This window comes from Xenopus laevis, chromosome 1S (genome assembly GCF_017654675.1).
Source record: "Xenopus laevis strain J_2021 chromosome 1S, Xenopus_laevis_v10.1, whole genome shotgun sequence".
NCBI lineage: Eukaryota > Metazoa > Chordata > Amphibia > Anura > Pipidae > Xenopus > Xenopus laevis.
Genome location: NC_054372.1, coordinates 94428215 through 94452165, shown reverse-complemented (window position 1 = coordinate 94452165; position 23951 = coordinate 94428215). Strand labels below are relative to the sequence as shown.

Genomic DNA, 23951 nt, shown 5'->3' with positions numbered 1-23951 from the left:
AGACACTATTAACCTTTAGTACACACAAGGGTGTCTTATATCCAATAAGGAAATACTACACTATATACTGTTTTCATTTTTTTGTCTCCTATTTACCCCGAGTTATTAGCGCTGGTTTGTCTATACATACTGTACCTTTCATTGCTTATCCGAAGGAGAACGGATATTTTAACCGGCAGAGGGGAGTGAACTACAGAACCTGGACACTTTTTTATGTTTTGGTGACCATCAGGAAGGGTAATCTGCCCGTGGATGCGTGAGAGGCATTATTATGAGCAGAAAATCGGACCAGTCTGCCTGACAAAGGAATATATGACTTCTCAAGAGCTGTTAAAGCTCTTGGTTTACCCATTCAGCAGCCCCACTGGATTGAGAGTGGTAAGCAGAGGAAAACTGGAGAACAATGCCCAGAGTTTTACACAGGGATTGCCAGAACTTGGACACAAACTGGGAACCTCTGTCTGATACAGGAAATCCATGCAGACAGAAAATATATTGGATAAAAGTTGGGAGAGTTCCAGAGAGAGGAATGAAATGTGCCATCTTACTAAAATGATGAATCACTTCCCAAATAACTGTGTTAGCCTTAAAAGATGGCAGCTCAACAATAAAGTCCATGGCTAAGGGAGTCCAGGGACAAGAGGGTATGGGTAGAGGTTGCAAAAGGCTGCATGGCCATGGAAGAGGCACAACCCTAGAGGCATAACCTGACTGTATGCAGTGCAATCCCCCCTTCATTTTATTTGCTCTGACTGCTGTGAATAGGAAACTTCAGACGGTCCCTAGCTGATCTGCAGGGAAACAATCATACTTCCAAATGGCAGGGGGGATCCCCCCCACCAGAACTCCAGCAACTGGTGTTTCAATGTAGAGCAGTCAACGACTGTGTAGAGATTCATATCCACAGACCCAGTGCAGTCTACATATTTTGATTATAAATCAGTCATGCTGTATAAGCTTATATTGCAGATATTATTTGACTTGTGCTGTCTTGATAATTTATGTTGATCCCCTAAACTTAACCTCCCTACAGCAGCCCAGACCACAATGAGCATGTGCATAGTCTTGCTCTTGCAAAGATGTTTAACATAGTTACAAGTTAATGACCCCCTGCGGCCAACTTTGAAAACATAAATCATTTGTTTTATTAGGCTTCTGAAGCAGTAAGTGATATATGAAAACAGATAGGCGGCACTCCGGATAAAATGAATAAGGAGTATTTATTCCAATAAGAGATCGATCCACATTGCCTCAAATTGTTTCAGGAAAAAAATCTCTTAATCATAGGCTATGAAATTCATGTTTATGTTTAGTATACAAAATACAGTATTTCTAGCATTATTGTATTTTAGACTTTAGTTCCCCTTTAGCTTGAATGTATTATAGACTTTTATGACCCGTGTAGATTGTGATGGAATGCAGTGCTCCTTCGAGGAGATCACCAATCCTCAACAGCTATCTTAACTGCTAGCTGGTCACCCGAAGAATGGGCTTGGCAGGTAAACAGTTCTTCAGACAGAAAGGATTCCAGTGAGAAATCTGGTTGGTGGACCAATCAATGGAACCCCAAGACCACAGCAGCCGAGAAAAAATTTTTTTTCCTTATGCAGAGTTCTGACTGTCAAAGGTAACTCCCTGATCAATGGGCTAATAATTGGGGTCCCCTGAGGGAAGGTCCCAGCTAAGATAGTCTATAGGGCCATGTGATTCCTGATGGTGGCCCTGCCGGAGAGAACACAAGAACATATTTCAAATCACAATACTACGGGCTTTTAATGGTCTTAAAATTTGCTAAAGCTTTGCTTTCATGTAATATATTGTAATATATTGTGTAAAATCTACCAAGACATGTAGACTTTTTTAGATAATTGTTTGTTAGGAAGTTATGGCCAGGGGCAATGAGCCAATGAGGTAAGTTGTAAAAATTGCCTCAGGCGGCAGCACCAAGCAGAATACCAGGGTCAGCCAGGGTCGGAATGGGCCGGTGGGACACTGAGAAAAACCTGGTGGGCCCCCGGTTCTTGTGGGCCCCCGTCGGGCCCAGATCCGCACCCAGATCTGCGATTCCTGCCACGGCCATCTGAAAAACATAGTGCTTGTGTAGGCATGCGCACATGCGCGGCAGTGCATTCTAACCCTGGCTTTTGTAGTGTAAAGAGAGCGCAATTGTGCATTGTACCAGTAATATAAATGCAGAGGCCACATTTTCACATACATACAACCCACCAACACAGGCATGCAAAAAGTTCCTGGGGTGCCAAGTAAAGGCGGTAATTGGTTATTTGGTGGCCCCTATGTGGACTTGCAGACTACAGGAGGCTCTGTTTGGCAGTGTACCTTTTTTATGCAACCAAAACTTGCCTCCAAGCCTGGAATTCAAAAATAAGCACCTGTTTTTAGGCCACTGAGAGCAACATCCAAGGGGTTGGTGAGCAGCATGTTGCTGGTTGGGGATCACTGGTCTAGATTATCAGCAGTATAGTTACAGATCATACAGTGCCCCAGCAGTAAGAATGTGGAAACCAAACCATCCTACCAGGATTAATGCAGAGAGCACACTGTTCCAGCAGTACTTATCCAGGCAGAGATATGTGTCACAACATTTCCACTATATGCCACATAGTAAACTGCTAAGTCTTTGCCCTGAAGGATTACTATTGATTGCATACTAGTATATGCCATCCATATATTCCAAATGACACAGCACTGTTTCATCAGTTGTACATATAAGAGAATGATGGTTTCTTGTTCAGAATGCAGCATGTTGATTATCCTGAGGTTCCCTGAAGTAGTTATTGCTACTGACTTACCCTATCTTCCCTACAATAAAGTTGCTGTTTGTAGGGTTGCCACCTGTCGTGATTTCACCCTTAAAGCTGTTTGGGTGAAAAATGCCTGTCTGGATTTTGTATTAGGAAATCTGGACAGGACATTCAAGTTAATGACATGGCAATCAGTCAATTGCTAATCACCAGCCCTGCCCCGACGTAATCCACCCCGCCCTCCGACGCCATCCGCCCCGCCTCCCATTAAGTTTTCCCCAATTGAAAAGATGACAATCCTCGCTGTTTGACAGTACCATAAAAGGGATACATGGTGACCTATCTGTGTTTATTCTTCATGAGATTTCTCAGAAACTGTCATGCATTGTTTCTAATAATGAACTATATTAAATGTGTACATGTGATACTTACTTAATGTTTATTATACTGTATGTGGATCCATACTTTCCATCTTGAAAAATTCCTCGAATCAATAGGTAATGGCAGTAAAAATTCATATTAGCAATGTGGTCTCTGACAAGGACTTAAAGGGGAAGTAAAGCATAAATGTTAGGGTTATGTAAACAGCAATATAATAAATCAGTGTTTTCAGTGTATTCCAATTTACATTGACTTTTAATTATTAAATTGGCTTTCTGGTTAACACTAGATTTGAAAATTCAGGGACATTTCTAATAAATGCATGTTGCTGTGCTGACTGCAATCAATTTAAATGCAATTAGTGTAGCCCTTCTAGCTGGATTCTCTAGTTGTGCCCCCAGTTATACTACTGATCACAAAGAGCAAGTGGAATGCGATTTCAGATTTTACCTTGTTTAGTGCAAGACATAACAGAATACATATATACTTCTTAATTAAAACAACAGGTAAAAGTACATTTAGCACAAGCTTTATCCCTGAACTCATGTTCCCTTTAAAGGAACAGTAACATCAAAAATTTAAAGTGTTTTAAAGTAATGAAAATATAATGTATTGTTGCACTGCACTGTACAACTGGTCTGTTTGCTTCAGAAAGACTTCTGTAGTTTATATAAATCAGCTGCTGTGTAGCCACGGGGGGCGGGCAGCTATTCAAAACTGAAAATGCACAGGATGCACAACAGATAAACTCTGTAACACACAATGGGATTTTTCAGAACGTATCTGCTATCAACTGTGTATCCTGTTCTTGAATGGCTGCCACTATGCCTTCACAGCAGCTTGTTTATATAAACTTTAGTTGTGTTTTTTGTAGCAAACATAATAAGGTGTACCAGTGCAGGGCAGCCATATATTATATTGTCATTCTTTAAAACACTTTCATTATTTGGTGTTACTGTTCCTTTTTTAGTAGACTAAGGTATAGCCTACTAAAAAGCATTACAACACTGAAAAAACCCTAATATAATTACTATTCATTATTATTAATAGAGAAAAAGGAAATCATTAATCATTGACCTGTAGGAGATAGCCTTTCCATATTTCTGGATAATGGGTTTTCAGATGACTAGGCAAGTCCACATTCACAAGGCCGGATTTACATAGAGGGCGCCCCTAGGCCCGCTGTCATTTTCGCCCCGTCCCCTCCCTTTTATTCATTTAGATTTTCATCATTGGGACCAGCTCAATGGGGATTGGCGCACAAGTAATTAAAAAAACGATTGTATCTCCTGCGCATTCCCAGTTTCTCTGAACCAATGTGGGTGTGGTGGGGCAGCATGGCGCCCTAGGCCCGGGCCTTGGTAGCCTCTCTACAAATCTGGGCCTGCGCATTCAGCATTTAGTTATAACTACTGGGTGGGTGTAGCTGCTGATACTAACATACTGATGAACATAATGCAATGTAACCGTTTTTAAAGTAGATCACTCCAAAGTCATACAATCTTTGTTATCGGGTTATAGTTTAATGTATGGGAAACTGTGATTGTGCAGTAACCAGCAGAATGGAAAGGGTTACAGAACACACAGATTAAATGTTTTTTTTCAAGTGGCATAGTACTAATTGTAGTGTTCAAGGATTGTGTTTTCAATGGACACATACCCTGCTAATTATTGACTGGTAAGATGAACACTGTTAATTGTGACTTGTTTATTGGGATGCATTTAAGATCAGATTTAACACAAGCAGGTTAATGAAGGGCAGATGACTAGCCAAGGCTAATTTGAATCCATGAATCACTGTATTCCAGTGATACACAACTTGTTTGTACTTTCTGAGATCATAAGGTAATCTTGAGGTCATGGATGATTCCTAGTTAAGGATATTTTGTTCATTATTTTTACGATTGTGGTGTAATATTTGGCAGATACTAAGATATAGTTATCAAATTCCAGGTTCATCATAATCTATTTATACAGTGGCCTGGTGACCCATGTACTGATTTGTAGATGTAAGTGATCTAGAGGCAACTGCAGTTATAATGATGCAGTGTGTATTTACTGGGGAAAAATAGCAATTTACTTTGGGAACTATTGAGTGTATGATGCACTCCTAGGTGATGAAAGCTGTGCAATTTTTTATTTACAAGTGCTATTTTTAAGTGACTACCAGAGAATTTAAATGATACCATTTTTCATTATATTGTCTGTTAAGCAGATATGAAACATGCAGCATTGGACATTTTATAATGTAGATGATATGGCCCTTTTGCAAAGCCCCTGGGTGCAAGTGCAAGAGTAAAAGGGGTGTAAAAGGCCCTTAGCTTACGTGCCTCCCCTGCCCAGTTGCTTGATCATTGTAGTCCACAAGCCTGATCAAGCCCATTGCTCTGTTGTTCCTGTTTGTTCCCTGCCTGATTTCTGTTTTGTTTCTTGGTTCCTGATCTGAGTCCTTGCCTTGTTCCTGAGTCAAGACCTCGGCCTGTTTAACGGACTCTGATTGCTAGCTGCCTGCCTCTGACCCCTGGCCTGTTTAAATTACTTTTTGTTTATTTTTAAATTGCATTTAACCTGCTAACTTGTTCTTTATTTTCAAAAATAAATCCTCATTATACATAACATGTCACCTACCTATTATCATGCTTCATTCCTGCATTACCCTCGTTATACAGCACCTACCTGCCAACCACACACCTGTGATCAGTCCTTACAGAATTGTGTGAATACATTATATCTATAAATATGTATAAACTAAATAATAGGATTAAAAATTAAATTACATCATTCAGTGATTGGACCTCTATAAACAGCACTTTATAGAACATGTGAAATAATTTATCGTTCCCTACTTCAGTGGAACTTTAAGGGGACATTAAATCCCTTAATTTGACAAAAACAGTAATGCGCCAAAATGTTTTGACCACACCCATTTTATGACCACACCCCCTAATAACCATGTCCATTTTACAAAGCTCAGCAGGTTATAAAAATTTGAGAACATTTCTGAGTCTGTTTTTTTTCAAATGAAGCTGAAATTGCCCCAAGAGGCTTATCTTAAATGGTTACAATTGTTTCTTTGCTTATCTTAAATTGTTCAAATGTATCAAAATGCAGCTGCTCAGTGTTCTGGGCTCTTTGCTAACAAAACCTCTTATTTTAATAACGTTTTAGAAACTTTGTATCTTTTTCTGACATCAGTGCATGAGATCAAAGAGAAGCTCGGGACATTTCCTTAAGAAACCTGAACTGCGGGCCGTGCTTTCAAAATCGGGACTGTCTTGCAGAAAACGGGACAGTTGGGGAGGTGTGCTTTAATTTCCCTACCACAGGATTTTTCGTCCCATCTGATCGAGATCTGGCCGACTTTTGGCCAGATCTCGATCGGGGAAGCCTGTCGGGGGGCCCATACACGGGCCAATAAGCTGCCGACGCGGTCTGTCGGCAGCTTTTATTGGCTCGTGTATGGCCACCTTAACTGACTGGTTGAGATGGGACAGTCAGGTTGGCAAAACAGTCAAGTAACAATTACTTACAAAAACAAACATCTCAGCAAAAAAACAATCCTATAGATAACTTTTTATGTACATTCATATTTTAAAAAGTAGTTTTTTAGTGTCAGTATAACTTTAAGTCCTGAAAACTAACTACAATTTACTAGACGTTAATTAAATGTTTCATATACTGTTTAGGTGTGTACTGTATACTAACAGCTATCCAAAATCCTGCTGGAATCAGTTGTGCAGAAGGAACCCTACTCATCTGTTGGATTTGGATATATACTAATGGATAATATATTTACTTAATGATATGTCTCATTTAAAAAAATGCAATGCGGGAGCATTGCTACTGCATTCATTCGCCTACTTTCTATGAGTTTTTCTTGATTATAAAGACACAACAGATATTGGCATATTTAGAAATCCATAAGCAGTGGCACAAAATACAATATATGCTTATAGCTACACCCTGGCACTTGGGAGTGACAAGTCCCCAAATGTATCTTCAGTACCCTGCCAACTCCTCTGCACACCTTCCAGGTGTTCCTGAATTACAATACACCTTTTGTTTACCCTACAATACATTTAACAACACCCCACATTAAAATTCCAATAGTGTGCTAGCAAAACCCTATAAAGACCATATAACCCCTGTAGAAAATAATACAGCGGCCAAATCTCACAATTCAAAAAACATACCAACACTACCTAGTCTTACATTGTACTTATCCCATAGCTCCACTGAAGTAAATTGTTTAATTCCAGTAAATATACTTTCCGTACTGCACTCCATTGCTTATTCATATTACATATAGATGTTGTGTGCTCCAAATTGTTCACAGACGACATCATCTTCCACGCGATCTTCTTCCTGCTTTGAACGGCGTTTTGGCGCATGCGCAGTAGGAGCATTTTGCCGTTATGCATCTACTGCGCATGCGCCAAAAGTCACAAAGTACTTTCGCATGCTCAGTAGATCGTACCGGCGAAATGCTTCTACTGCGCATGCGCCGGTCAAAGCAGGAAGAAGATTGCGTGGAAGAAGATGTCGTCTGTCAACTCCCTGGACTGGACCTGCGCAGAAGGGTAAGTAACAAGTTAGGGGCATTTGCCCAGCGGGACGGGTAGGCCAGGGGGGAGGAGGGAGGGAGGGTGGGCAACACACGGGAGGGGGGGAGGGTTTTTGCGCCAACTAGGTTTCCTTCCCCTTTAAAAAAATAAAATAGAGGTCTTATATTGCCCTGCACATGTGCCCACTGTATAGTTTAGGCCATATGTTAGGAAATGTAGGGGGGAAGGAGGGAACCCAAAAAAAATTTACGATATTTTTCAGCCTATCACCCTGTAAAACTCCTATCTACTCTATTGCACTTTGCCTGGTCTGAAGTGGCGAACGAAAGTCTGGCGCAAGAGGTAACGTTCAGTAAAATCCGCATTTTAGTGAATTTGCGTAGTTACGTCCATTTGCCAGAGCGAAAATTCACCTGGCGTTAAAGTGCGAAGTAGCGCTAGAGTCTATCTCCTTCGCTAATAAATTTACGCCAGCGCCTGTTAGCAAATCGACGAAGGTCCGAAATGACGTCACGCTGGCGAATTTTCACCAGCGTTAGTCACTTCACCCTTTAGTAAATTTGCCCCTAGGTGTCGGGTCAGAAATTGAACTAGAGACCAGAGCAAGAGGATGGAAGACGTGCTGGTCTACCAGTCCATCTGACAAATGTATTTTGATGCTTTGTGAATTCGTTTTGCACATCAGCAACATAATGAAAAGGCCAGATGAACTCAGATTTAAAGGAACAGTAACACCAAAAAATCACTTAGTACAGAGATGACCAGGGAGTTAAAAAGTTATATGGAAATGAGAGGGCTACTGAATGTCACACGTAATGCGCAGCCTGTGACATCACTCGCAACGTGCCATGGAGAACTCGGCAATCAGGGGCACGCAGCCATTCATATTGATGAGCTAGGTATATACTTATACTGACTCGAGTATAAGCCGAGGTAGACTTTTTCAGCTCATTTTGGGTGCTGAAAAACTCGGCTTATACTCGAGTATATACGGTAGATCATCTTGAACCTGAAATACATTTTTATTGTCCCTGAAAGATAAAAGTTACTAAAGACAGGTGCTTATAATGCAACACAACTTTAATACGCATCTCCATTAAGAATTTTAATTCATATTTTGCAGGTGCAGTATTCTGTGAATTATTTTAGTACAATTTTAACATGATAATAATAAGGTTCAACAGCCACAGTGTCTTTGGAAATGGGTTAAGTTTGCTCAGTGCAGACTTAGCAGAAACAGCTGAAGGAAAATAAGAAACTGAATTGAATAAAAAGTATTGGAAGAGTGGTGGGAGTGGACAAAGATAGTGGGGAAAGAAATATATGCTTTTTTTAAAGTATAGACTAAAAACAATATTTATTAAAATTTTATTGGCCTGTGTAGCATTAAGTGAACACTTAGCAACAGGCCTGGACTGGGAGTCAAAATAGGCCCTGCCATTCCAAGAACACAGAGGCCCAAACAGCCCTCTACCAGCCCACTATATGGTAACTTTCTATTGAACCATACAGCAGCCCCTCTGGCATTTGCCAGAACCCACAGATTGCCAGTCCGGGCCTGCTTAGCAATATTCCTAGTGCCATCTGTATTCTTAAACACTTAGCTACATAAAATGTACTGGCCCTATTAAAGAGTAATGTGTACGGCTGATCAATATATGCTCAGCCTTTATATATATATTTTTTTGGATATTCTTTATTAAAAGGCACCCTTTATTTTTTAAGCAATAACCTGTCTGTTAAAACAAGGAGTGTGATAAAAAACACCCTTTTATAAAAAGGTCTGCAGTGTAAATGTTTTTTTTAATTTAAATGTCAATAAGACAAACAACATCAGTTTCACAACAAGCGTAAAAAAAAACCACAGAGAACTGAATGCCAAATATTAACTGAACCATTGACAGGCATAGAGTATGACACATGAACAAGTTAATCATTTGAAGGAAGCCATTAGCTGTTAAGCAACATGCAAGTTTCAGATCACTCTAAAAATATATTAACTACTACCAATACAATAAAAGTATTTATTAAATAAAGAACAGCCACTTCATGGGGAAAAATACCCTTTTGCCAACTTCTCCAAAACTAGGGAGCAGTTTTTCCCACCATGAAATAGCCTAAAATCAGGTATAGAACAAGAGAGTCAGACAGCTGTACTACATATGCTCATTAGCTCACCCATTCAGTATACAAGTTCCAACTTCCAGCTCTTTTACAGCATATCCAAGATTTCTACACTGATTAAATTAGAGATGGTTCACCTTAAAGGAACAGTAACACCAACAAAATTAACGTGTTTTAATGGAATGAAAATATAATGTAGTATTGCCCTGCACTGGTGTGTTTGCTTCAGAAACAAAACTTTATGACTATGAAGATTTTCATTCATCCAGGTCATGGTATATATAATATAAGTAATTCTAAAACAACTGGACTTGCTGAGTAATCATTGAAGATGTTTCACTACTCATCCAAGCAGCTTCTTGAGTTCAACTGACTGGTATGGCCTCAGCATTTAAAATCTTCCACTAATCCAATCACAATGGCATATTGAAACTCTTCAAAGAGGTGACATCTGAATCTCAGAGATTGTGAATGCTTTGTAGTTTCTGTATAGGATTACCACGGTAGTGGTACCTTTAGGGTAAGGGCAAAAGGGCAGATTTGGAGAGATTAGTCGCCCCGGCAAAAAACCGCCTCTTCTTCAGGGCGACAATTTTCCCAAACTGCCTTCCCCTACCTTCTCACCGGCCATAATGAAAAATCACCAGCAGGACGGCACTTGAGACGCTTCGTTTTCCGAAGTTGCCCAAAGTTGCCTGAGGAAACTTCGGGAGACTTCGGAAAACGAAGCACCTGCGAGTGCCATCCTGCTGGCGATTTTTCATTATAGCCGGCGGGAAGGTAGGGGAAGGCTGTTGGCGGGTGATTGTTGCCCCAAAGAAGAGGTGATTTGTCGCCGGGGTGACTAATCTCCCCGAATCTGCCCGTGTGCCCTTACCCATAAGAATTCAGATTCGACTATTCGCCACCTAAAATCTGCTGAATTAATGTATAAGTCAACGGGAGAGGTCCAGTGACCAATTTGAAGATGTTTGTAGCCTTCCTGACATTCGAGTTTTTCTCTGAAAAAAACATGAATCAATATGTTCGAATTTTATTCTAATTTGATTCGAGTTTTAGGGTCCAATCTAATTTATTAGTTTAAAAAAACTGACATGAATTCGAAATTTGACCCTTGATAAATCTGCTACCCCAAATCTGCACCTTTGAATGCACGGAATATTACATTTTCTGCAGCACCCAGCAGCACATATATGGGTATATATAGTGGTTGAAATATCCATGATGCCGTGTATACTTGCTAAATTGTTGCATATGTTTACTAATCACTGCTTGAAAAGCAGGATATAGGTAATATATAAGTAGTAAACACAGTATACACATATTCTTTAAAAAAATACTGATTCTGATGAAAAATCTATATTTTTCATGCCATAAATGGTGAGGGGCTTGCCTAGGCAGTAGCCTAGATGTCTGTAAGCAGAACAGCAAGGTCTCTCTTAGCTGTGTTTGTATGCATGTGAAGAGTGAGGTCCCCAATGTTTGGAAGTTGTAGTTTAGGAACCGCATACCTCCCAACATTTTGGAAATAAAAAGAGGGACAAAAAAGTTGCCACACGTAGTGCGATGAATTTTCTTCCCCTAAGCCCATTTTTGTGGCCACACCCCCTAATTACCATGTTCATTTTACAAAATTTGTCAGGTTATGAAAGTTTGAACATATTTCTGTTTTTTTTCCAGTTATTACAGTTTTGCTAATGAAGGTGAATTGCCCTTTAAGCTGTGAGTCTAACTTTTCCCAAGGGACCTGTTATCTTATATTGTTACAACTAATTATTTGCTTAAAATAGATAAAAGAAGTGCTAGGTGCGCTGGACAACAGTGTTAAGGTCTCCCAACCTATAATGAAAAAAGCAATCCCAATGATATAGTATGTTTGTGCCAGGACCTATTGTATTTAATAAATAAAACTACTCACAAAGGTCTAGCAGTTGTCAAGCCCGTAGGTGTTTAAATTCTAATTTAAACACCTACGGGCTTGACAACTGCTAGGTTGGGAGACTTTAACACTGTTGTCCAGCACAGCTAGCACTTCTTTTATCTATTTTACCCTAAACGTGGATTAGTGGATCCACACACCGCAGGTGCTGCTTTTTTATACAAAAAGGAGAAAAAGAAACAAGGCGCTGTATCTTCGACCCCTCCACACAGACTCTTAATTATTTGCTTAATTGTAACAAAATAATCTTATTTGCTGCTGTGGCTGTTCTGGGCTCTCTGCCAAAAGCCAATTAAGTTAGAAACTTTGTTTTTTCTGGCTGTGCAGTGCAGAGAAAAAGAGGACTTTCAAGTATAAATGAGGGACTGCAGGTTGAGCTGTCAAAAACATGACAGTTGGGAGGTATGGAACCGTAAGTGAAATTTCTAAACCATTTTCTTGGGAAGACCAAATTACATTGCAGATTCAGTCTTGATCATGCTGCAGGTTGCCAATTTCAAGGTACAAGGTACTTGCAGGTTAGAATATCAAGGTGAAGAGCCAGGCAGCACAGCAATAACTTCTCATGCTGTTTTAATTTAGCCATTTGATAATGTCATACTTTCACTTTCACTTTCAGATACTTGTATGGACCGTAGGGTTAATTCCCCTACAGTCTGAACCACATGGTGCAAATGTGCTCTTTGGGGAAAAGTGAGTGAGACTCTTAGGGGCAGATTTACTAAGCTTGAGTGAAGAATTTGAATGAAAAAAAATTAGAATTTCGAAGTATTTTTTTGGGTACTTCGACCATCGAATGGGTCAAATTCGATCGAATTCAATTGAATCTAATGATTCGAACGATTTGAAGTAAAAATCGTTCGACTATTCAACCATTTGATAGTCGAAGTACTGTCTCTTTAAAAAATACTTCCTCTTTATACTTCGCCATTTTAAACCTAACGAGCTGCAATGTTAGCCTATGGGGACCTTCCCCAGCACTTTTCTAATCTTTTTTAAAAATCCTTCGATCGATCGCTTAAAATCGTTCGAACCAATTTTTATTCAATCAAAGCATTTGCGCTAAATCCTTCTAATTCGATATTTGAATTTGAAGGATTTTACTTTGAGGGTCAAAATTCGACCCTTGATAAATCTGCCCTTAGTCTGCCAAAGGAGTTGCAGGTCTTTGCCTGGTACGGTGGGCCAGGAATGGACTGCCACAGGTTCCCAGAGCAGTGAGTCATTTATGTATGATGTAAATGCAGATTAATTTTCCCTTTAAATTTGTATAAAGTTATATTTGTTACACAATAAAGTTTATGTTGAGTGTTTTTCCCTAATAGGGCCACCCGCAGGTGAATTCCCGGATCCCATTAGGTGGAGGCACTGCCAGAGAAGAATTTCCCAGTACCCTTTCACCTTGCAAAGGGGACTCAGGATCTGCACTGGTGTTTGGTAAGAATGTACAACCTTGGCACCAGGGGGGTTGCCAAGAGGGTGTTACATATCTAAGATAAAATTCTGGTCAGCTGGAATCCTCTTATACATGACGTTTTAAATAAATATATAGTCAACTTAGCTGTACTCTTAATGATTGATTGTAAGCGCAAAAGAGTGCACATGCGTCACCAATAGCATGGTAACAGAAACAAACCTTAGGACAATAGGAAAGGTGTTTGGTTTGTACTAGCAATAGAATCTTACGGGCTGTCACACATACCACCTATACAATGCTCATAACTACTTTTATACCGTGTTGTAGGATAACATGTCTTGGGAAATTAATTTCACTTTTTTATTATTATCATTTATCTAAACATTGGACTAAAATTAGACTATTTTGTAAACAGGAGGTATATTTAGTTGGACAATGCATAGCTTGGTTTGGTATCCTTTCCATGCATTGAAGGGATAAAGCCAGTTGTTCAGTACAGCTCAGATAGTTCTGTAATTCCCCTGGGTCCTGTTGGCAATTACACCACTGAACCTATGCACTGGCTACTAAGTTATAATATAAAATACATTGATATAACTAACCGAGGGAGCTGTCACATAGAAAAGATTGCTCAGGACATAACTGAAATGTTTGATAAACCCATGGTGACCTGAAGCTAATGGAACAGAACTGAACGTAGAAAAACATGAGAATTGGTTCAGTACTGGTGTTGCTCCTTCCTTCCAACTAATATGCTCAGGATCTGGGGGGGGGGGGGGGTTCTGGATAAGGGAACTTTCCATAATATATATCACCATACTTTAAGGGGGTTCATTTTTTAAGGTATGATTTTTTCTGGTTGGACTTAAAGGGAAACACCCAATTTTTTTTTTTGATTTATTAAATGCAGATGGTATCCTAAATAAAAAAGTACTCTAACTCAGACCTGCCGAGTTCATGTAAAAATCAGTAGCGGAATGTCCCCTTGACATTTTGAAGATATGGTGATCTGCGTTGGGTTTCGTTCAGTAATCCAAAGATTTTGTGGTTTTCAGGCGAGAATCTGAAAAAGCCAGAGTATTCACACGTCAAATCCAAAAAACATAATCTCATGATTCGGATTTTTCCAAATCGCATAATTCGGCCTTTTCCCGCACAAGAAATTTTCATGAAAAATGTATTGATAATCATGGGGGAAAAGTCTGTGTGGATTTGATCAGAGAGGTTTTCAAAAATTGTGAGAAAATTTCAGATTTTGATAAATATTAAAAAAAAATAATATAAGTAATATTTTTTTAAAAAAAAAGTAATAGGTAGGACTGTTTTTCCCTCCAATAAAGATTAATTATATCTTAGTTGGGATAAAGCACAAAGTACAGGTATGGGACCTGTTATTCAGAATGGTCGGGACCTGGGGCTTTCCGGATAATGGATCTTTTCGTAATTGGTATCTTCATACCTTAAGTCTGCTGGAAAATCATGTCAACAAAAAATAAACCCAATAGGCTGGTTTTGCTTCCAATAAGGATTAATTATATCTTAGTTTGGATCGGGAACAAGGTACTGTTTTATTACTACAGAGAAAAAGGAAATCATTTTAAAACATTTGGATTATTTTGATAAAATGGAGTCTATGGAAGATGGCCTTTCCATAATTTGGCGCTTTCTTATAATGAGTTTCTGGATAACGGGTCTTATACCTGTACTGAGTTAGTATCACAAAGAAAAAGGAAATCTTTTTTAAAAATGTAAATAATTTATCAAAATGAAGATTGTGGAAGACCGCCCCGTAATTTGGACCAGGTTCGGATAACAGATCCCATACCTGTGTAGTGTAGTGTATTGTGTATTGCCCACTGAAAGACCAAAGATCATCAACACTATGATGGCTAATAAGAAACAAACTGAATATATTTACTGTATCTAAAGCCATGACAGACTTTACTGAAGCATGCAGATAAAACATACTAAACAAAATGTTGCTGCTTTGCAGATGAATGAAGAAATAATTCATGCATACTATATTCTAATAATTAGCAGAAATTACCAAATGTGCTATATATTAAGAAAGACTGTATATATTTTTACCAAGATAATATTCCCAGTGAATGAAATATATGTTATTGTTTTATCAAGCTTTCAATTCCCTTTCACGAACAGGGTATAATTTGTACAACTACAGTAAATGGGATCTGCTTGCATATGTTATTCTCTATTTACAAAGCACCATCATATTTAGCAGTGCTTTAGAGGGATTATACATCATTCATATCAGTCAGTAAATCATTCTCACACACTAGGGTCAGGAGCCGCTTAACCTTTTTGAATGTGGGAATGTGGGAGGTGGGTCGGGGGGCGGGTTCAGGCCAACCTCGCACCTCCCCGCCAGCCAGCCGGCTTCTGACATCCAGTTTCCTTTTTTTATAGATGCGTGCCATATCGCCCCGTCCCCTTTTAATAATGCCATTGTCAGGGCGGGCGGAACCCGGAAGGTGCGAGCGAGCAAAGGCTCACGGAGGGCGGGTTAGGGTTGGTAAAACCCACACATTACTAACGGGGAGAACATACAGACTTCTTGCAGGCAGTGCCCTGGATGGAATGGTGTACCATCAGTGGAGTAACAAGATAATATTGGGCCCCACAGCAAATTATATTTCAGGCCCCCAAAATGTCTAAAGGTTGGCCTGTCTTACCAATATTTATTGAAATCGAATATGAATTAAGGCTTATGGGGTCCCTATACCTCCTGGGCCCCCCTGCTGCCGCAGGATCTGCTTCCTCTGTAGTTATGCCCCTGTGTACAATGCCATCAATAACAACACTAGCATGCAATTCACTAAGGTGCAAGTCAGTTGCGGGTTTATGCGCAATACACTAAGGCTCTGTCCATTAACAAGGATGTTGTTAAATTGCAACTCTCTGCTCTACCCTAACTTTTCAAAGCACATGCTAAATCCAGGGCATCTTGCATGCAACTCATAAAAGCAGGCCGAGGTGGCTCTAGGTGAAAGCATGTGTATGGGTGTAAATGCCTTTCTAAATAGTTTTTAAGCACACAAGATTTTTATTTTCATTTATTCATTACACTTGCATTTATTTATGATATTTTATGGGAAACCAAACTAGACAGATGCAGCTTAAAATGAAGTTATTATTTTATAAATAAATAAAAAGTTGCACAGTAAAACTATAATTCTTTGGACACTTTGCAAGTAATCATTACTCTTAAATAGCATTGGTAGACTCTGCTTTCTAAAGGGAATTTATGACTTCCGACCGGCCCCCAAACTGGATTAATTTCTTAGATGTTTGTGATGAAAGCAGGGTGAGCTTCAGATGAAAACTGATACAGCTATGTGGTACTCCACCTAAATATTTGGAATATGTAGATAAACATTTAATCTAACATCTGAAAACATTTATATCTAAATTCATTTTTATACCAGCTTGTCAGAATTAAAGTGTATTTGTCTTGCACAGGATGCTAATGTTATTACATCATTACACATCTTGGGCCAAGGCACACATCATCAGATCTGTGGGCTGAATTGTTTTTACATTATACTGGCTAAAAACGATTGGAGAAAATACTCTGTCAACATGGAAAATAAGCTGCATTTATCTACACTCTGTGGGTCATTTATGTATTGTTGCAATGTAAGAAGAAACTCTCCAAAGCCTGTTGGTAAGAACTTGAAAAATAGAAAACAGAAATAAAATAAAAACAAAGATAATGTATCATTTAGAATGATTATTTCATGAAACCAATATCTCACTATCTCAGGATACCAATAATGTTGCATAAAATAAAAAAGTGTGTATAAGTATTTGGGAAACCTATGCAGATGATACAATATAATGCCACCCCCACTCCAAGCTCAAATAAACTTGCCTCAAAACACACTAACTTGTCTCCATGAATGTCTAATGCAATTCTCTCTGTACAGCTAAAATACAACTCCATATTTGAACTCCATATCCAAATGTGCAAGGATAGCCCTGGCACACCCATTCTACCTATGCCCCCACCCTAATCACAAGAAGAAAAAGCATGCACTGAAAGTCAGTATTAGGTCGGCAGGTTGACCAGGCCCGGATTTGTGGACAGGCCATCTAGGCCCGGGCCTAGGGCGGCAGGATTTTAGGGGGGCAGCATGCTGCCCAACCACACCCACATTGGTTCAGAAACACTGGGGATGCACTGGAGATACAATACATTTTTTAATTTCCCGTGCATTATTCCCCATTGCTCCATCCAGATGATGAAAATTTGCAAGGGAAGGCGACAGGGGCGACGAACGGCAGTGGGCCTACTGGCGCCAGCTATGTAAATTCGGCCCTGAGGTTGACAGTGCAACAAAACATGCATATTAATATGTATCCATAGCAGCAATGGGCTATTCCATTTAATTAGAAGGCAGACAAAGTGGAAAACAAATATAAAAATATGTGATTACTAATCCCATTATTTTACTAAGTCACAGACTTAGAATGGCCTAACTTGAAACAACTCAAAGCAAAAAAAATGGCATGCACTCTCACACCTATCCAGTGTGGTTTCTGGTTTACAGAGACATTCTCATTGCTTTTTGTAGCGTCCAAAAGTGCCCCTCGGGCTATGAGATGAGACAACTGTCAGATGAACCTTAGCTGCAGGACGCTGCAGGTGGAATGCCTTCAGTGACATACTCCTTGCTACATTCTGAAAAGACCCAGGCCACAGGACAACAACTAATGCAGAGTAATAGCTGCCCATGTCTTATTCTGACCAGGGATCATCACTGGACATCAAACAGATGAGTGATGACAGAGGTGCAGTCTATTACAGAGAGTATTCCTGCTATGTCCCCACACCCTTCTGCCTACCCCCACGTTAATGAATGTTCTCAGTCAAGACTAGCAAGCTACACACTGCATCTAGTAATGCCAGATAAGGCTAAACTTGGAACATCACAAGGTCAAAATAATGGAGCTGGGAACCAAGAGCCTTGTATTCTACAGGTTTTGTATCTGCTTGTTTGTGAAATTACCTATGATAACCAATGGGTAATTTGTTTTGACTAATCAAATCCATTTACTCTAATGTAAGCAAAGGCTCATAGTGCTAATATTTTGTTTTGGGCTGCGTAACAGCAATCAGATTTACATCCTCTGCCATAATACAAATGAAACATGGCACTATCAGAGATCTTGCCATCTGGGAAGAGGAGTTGTAACCAGGCATCCTTACCTGAGTTTGCTAAACAAAAGGGTCTAAAAGATGGGCATGTGTGGCTCAATAGAATAGTACCCCAGGTATGTGTTTAAAAGAAGAGGATACATTTAGCAAATATAATCATTAGAGGTGCCAAGCAAATTGGCAGCCCCTACTGATTAACCATTTCCTTGCCCTTCAGCTGTATTTTAATAAAAGAATAAATTAGGTTGTATTTGTAATATGCATGTGGGTGTTAGGGGCATAACTACAGGGTGGCAGGGGAGGCAACGGCACCTGGACCCAGGAATCTCAAAATCCAATCTCTTGCATTAGCAGTGTAAGGACCCATAGGGCTAAATTCTCCTACAGGCTCAGGAAGTCTTGCACTAGAAGAGACACTTTGTTGGTTTAAAATTGGAAATTTGTCTTTTAAAGTTACCAGGAGTTGCTCATTGCTCCTGCCTGAGGTGAGGCTCAATCTGCCTCATTATCACAGTGCCCCTGGATCTATATGAATGTATCCCGCCCTAAGTCTTTATAAGGGAATGGAGAACATGGCCCTCTCTCAATGTAAACTCCATCCTAGCAGTGAATGGATATGACTGAGGCAGAGGTACTCCTCAGTAAAAATTCCAGCCTTAGATAAGTCTGGGAACAGGGACTATGAATAAGCATAGAATTTGAAAAGTAGAATTCTGTTTAGCACTGTCTATGGGGCAGATTTACTAAAGGGCAAATGGCCATCTCATCCGCAGGGACATTACCAACAGGGGCGATCCTGGCCCCTCCGCCGCCTGAGGCAGCAGCAGTTGCTGCTGCCCCCCTCCCCCCGGAAATTCACTCTTAAAGTACCAGGAGCAGCATTTTTGCTGCCCCTGGTACCTAGTGGGGCGCTGCCGCCTGAGGCGACAGCCTCAACTCGCCTCATTGGCGAAGCACCCCTGATTACCAATTTACTAACAGGTGTAGAGGACAATTTGCTAGTGAAATAGACCATTGCTAGTGTACGTTCGCACCCTATCGCCAGTCGATTTTTCGCTCTGGCAAACGATCGTTACTCTGCAAATTCACTTAAGTGCGTATTTTACTGAACGTTACCTCTTTTGCCCGAGTTTCCTTTGCCACCTTAGACCAGGCGAACTGATAGAACAAAGCTACATCTTCCTCAATCTTATGTCAGTGACATTATATCCTGTATCCCTGAATTTATAAAAGTTGTAAAAAACGCTGGCGACTTTTACTTTTTTAAAGTGGGGATTGCCTTCAAAAGTCCAAACTATTAAAGATTTTTGTGTTAACATTTTGTTTTCCAGACATTTGAGGGACATCCCTCATTTTTTTAGGGTGGGCTCCTGTCTAAGGCATTAGAGGATATTTTATGTCTTTATTATGGTTCCTTGGACATTTGTAATAAAAAGTGGCCACTTCGAGCATTTGCACCAACATCTCTAAGAAAGACATCCATATGACTTTTGTGTACCCGCCTTATTCAAATTGACCTAAGTGCAACAGTACTAACGAAGTTTCGCTAGGCAGAAATGAACGCTACGAAACTTTGCTATGAAATACTCGCACTGCCGAAGTAACGTTAGCGAACATTTGCCAGCGTTTCAGCTGTTGAGACACAACTTCCCATTTTAGTGAATTAGCGTATTGGTAGTGCACTTTCACCTGCCGAAGTGGCGTGAAGTGTGGCGAATCAGTCGTCAGTCAATTCGCCCTTTAGTGAATTTGCCCACATGAGTTGTAAGCTACAAACTGAACTACAAACTGAACTCCAATGCAGGATTGATAGACTTGAGGTAGCTCTCCGAGGCAAGTCTCTGCCTTAAGGGAAGAGACATTCAGTTGGACTCAGTAACTCAGGCTAGTATGTGCTCACTGAGGTTTCCACTGAAGGGGATCTAGACCAATACAGGGTATAGCTTCCCAGTGAATTTAAACTGTACCAAGTCACATCTCCTTTCAGGTACTGGTCTATGGTGCTTTTTGTTGCTACCCTTAGTATACCACTGTGAGTGTGTGTGTGCTCTATAATGTTGTTGTATTTTAGGGAATAACTGCATGAGTTATGGATATTGGGGACAAACAGTGGTATAATTACTGAGGTAGAGGGGGTGTGGCTTTAATACACTTAGGTCACTGCTACAGCAGTTCTATCAAGTAGTTTCCTAATTTTGCTGCTGATGACTACACTTCATGCAGTACTATGCACAACATTATGTAGGAGCCTGAACAGTTCCAACAATAAATGTAACCCTGTATGTGCCTATAAGCATGAATAGAAGAAACAATAATGGGTAGCTTTTTGTATATATATTTCAAATATCTTGAAAGATATAGAAAACTATAGAAAGAAAAGTTACATGTATACTAGATAATACATGAAAGGTTTGTCTACTATTTTACCTTCAAATAACCCTTTATAAAAACAGTATGAAGTTATCCAATTCCTTATGAACATTTTATACTGTACCATTACAAAAACACATGAAAATATTGTGTCTCCTCTTCATTCCATTCACCCAGTGCCAGAATACAGTGTATCTGATTGTACGGCACACGGAGTACCCACATACCAGGGGTGCAGGAAGCTGACGATTGGCAAGGGATGAACAATGGGCAGTATTTGGGCCTTATGTTAAAAAAAAAGAGTCAAAACAGTTTTTTCCTGCATTTGTAACTTCATGCCCACTGACATTTCCCTGTTTGTGATTCAGTAAGACTCAATTTGGATCAGCCTTTATAATGGCCTCACATGTGTTTTCAGCCTCAGTCAATGGTGCCGGTGTTGTGGTACATTTCTTAAGACAATTAAGGTTGGAATTAGGTGTATCTGAGTATGGACCACAATGGGGTGAATGTCTGCAATGTTCCAAAAGGACTCTATAACTATATAGTATATGCTGCCGCTATAGATATAAAGGATCATTAAATATTGTACCGATATTTACTTTATAATGGTGTCCAAAAGAAATTATGATGTGCAGGTGCCTAATGTAATTAAAGCAATGATGTTCTTTGCAGCATTCTTTGTGTTTATCACAAAATACAAAGTACTATACAATATTTACAGTATGGGGTATAGCCCTGTGGCTGCTGGGGGTAGGATGTATTGGGACTCCAGTGGGACACTAAGCCGGTTGTTTATCAAAGGTTGAATTTTAGAGTAATGTGCATTTTTTGAAAACCCGGCCCTAACCTGCCCTCCCTTAGCCCGCGACTGCCCGCAACTGAGTTTCCTGGTTGCTTTTATAGACCCGCTTGACCCGCCCCGTAGATGATGTCACAAAAGGGGTGGGGCGAGCAGGCACAGCGTCTATAAAAGACAAACCTGGAAGTCGGAAGCTGGCATTTGACGTGGTGGGTGGGAAGAGCAGTAGAAGAGCTCAAAACGCACCCGCCCACGAAGAAGCATTCAAAGTCGGCCCAAACCTGTCCGACCCACGGGTATCAGGTCGGCCCACACATTACTACTCGGCAGGTTTTAGGTGGGGAATAGTTAAATTAGACCTGTTTCTAAGGTTGAGGAGTGATAAATCTCACATTTGAATTCAAATTCCAATTGGTGGTTTACCATTCGAATCTGTAGCAAAACCGTAAGCAGTTTTACTATATGCTCATAAAATCTGTATTACTTCCTGGGGGGCCCAAAAAATAAAAATATTTAGATACACCAAATCTGAAAAAGGCTGATCCACATTGGGTTATGATGGGATTTAAAGTACCTTTAAACTATTTGTGTGTTTTTTTTCATTAGCGCTGGAATTTACTCTGGCTGACTGATGCTGCTCAAATAAGCAGGGTATTCACATGAATGTGTAAAGAAGCATTTATAAATAGGAGAGTGCCTCAAAAGAGAATATTTATTAGAAATAAAATCTATTCTCACATTGAATCCGTTTTATGGTTGCCAGGGCCACTGTCCATAGTAAAAAGATATCATTTTCACATTTCACCTTGGAAATAGGCAGAGCTAAAGTCAAATTCTTCAGAAAAAGGAATGAATAGCCCTGGCTGCAGACCTATATAATCCATACAAGGCTACAAGCTGACCATGGGGCAGTCAGAAATTCAGTTACTGCACTGGTACTGGAATGGAACAGAATGAGAATTATTTCGCAAGTGGAATGATTAGAAGTAATGTTTATGTTTTCTTGTCAATTGAGATGTATCAGGCATGACATACAAGCACACTTTTGTTGGAAACTATTGTTGGACTACAATTCCCAGCAGCACCCTCGAGTGCAGAACTGAGAGTTTGTAGTTAAAGAGCAAGGCTGCGGAGTTGAGCTCACTTGCACGTGGATTGCACGGCTCTAGACATACCAGTGGGTTCAGCCCTGTGCCCTGAAAGCAGAACAGCCGGTACTTACCAGAGAGAAAAGTGCGGATCAGATTCAGATGAGGATTTATTGCCTCTCGGGCAGATCCATGCAGCTTAAATAGAGGTTGGTTTGGCTGCGGGTTTCCTGGGTGCAGGCGAGCAGCAATGTTACCCCCTTGCAGTAATGATTTCGATGTAATGGTGAGACTCGTCACATTGATTCTGTGCCAGGAGCATGGTACAAGGGCAAATGCTTAATAAACTTCACACACGCTCTCCTACCCCGTGCGGCTCAGCCTTAGTTTCATAGTATGTCCCTCAGACTGGAGCAATTGTAACGGAGTGTATAACTCTTATTTCCAAGGATGTTATCTGTGAATGAACAAGTACAGAAACTTTAAATTGCCTTCTCTCCTGTGTACTCCCGGTTGCTCCTCCCCTTGCCCCTCCCATCACTTTCCCTACACGCTGCCCAAAGTGTTCCTCCCCTCACTGCTCTCTCATTGGAAACTAGTGTTGCTCTCTTTGCGCAACTAGTATCTTCTGTAGCTCTTATCGTCCCATTAGCCGTCTGTCTTCTTATCGCGTCTCTCTCCCACAGTCTGAATTGGCAGTGACACATTCTTTAGCTCCCATCATATCCAGTAATCCACCAGTGTATTGTCACAACTAGACTGCTCCCTGTATCCTGTCCTCTGGCTGGCTATACCTATTCACCTTCTCTGGCATAGCCCCCATTACTGCACATCACTAACACAGACCCAAACAGCCTCCACCACAGGGCCGGAACTAGGGGTAGGCAGAGTAGGCAGTGCCTAGGTCACAATGCTGGAGGGGCGCCAGGCACGCGCCTTCTCTGCCTCTGCTATCCCGTAGTCCGGTCCCTGCGGAGGCCGACGTGCGTGTTTGCGCTAGTGAGCATGCGCGAAAAATACTAGTGTGCATGCGGGAAAAACGTAATTGCGCATGCACACTCGTATTTTTCGCGCATGCGCACTAGCGTATTGGGCGCTTTGCCGGGCCAGGCTGCCTAGGGCGCCTGCCCACGTTGGCCCGGCACTGCTCCACCAGCCCACTAAATAGTGATTTTCTATTGCATCTTACAGCAGCCCCTCTGGCCTGGCCCGGATTTATAAATGGGGTGCTCCTAGGCCGTCTTCGCTCATCGCCCCCATATGCATCCCCACTCTGTCTTCCCCCCCTTCCACGTTGTCCTCCCCGTCTCCTTGCGCCTGCATG

The 23951-nt window shown here is 40.6% G+C and overlaps 1 protein-coding gene across 1 annotated transcript in view; it reads right to left on the bottom strand.

Annotated features, from left to right (window-relative positions):
* The window catches only part of pde4c.S (phosphodiesterase 4C S homeolog), a 306375-nt gene extending 282962 nt beyond the window's left edge, over window positions 1–23413 (bottom strand). The window contains exon 1 of the mRNA XM_041579924.1: window positions 22762–23413. The gene's annotated coding sequence lies outside the window, so the exon portion shown is untranslated. The remainder of the gene's footprint in view (window positions 1–22761) is intronic.
* Window positions 23414–23951: the final 538 nt, after the last annotated feature.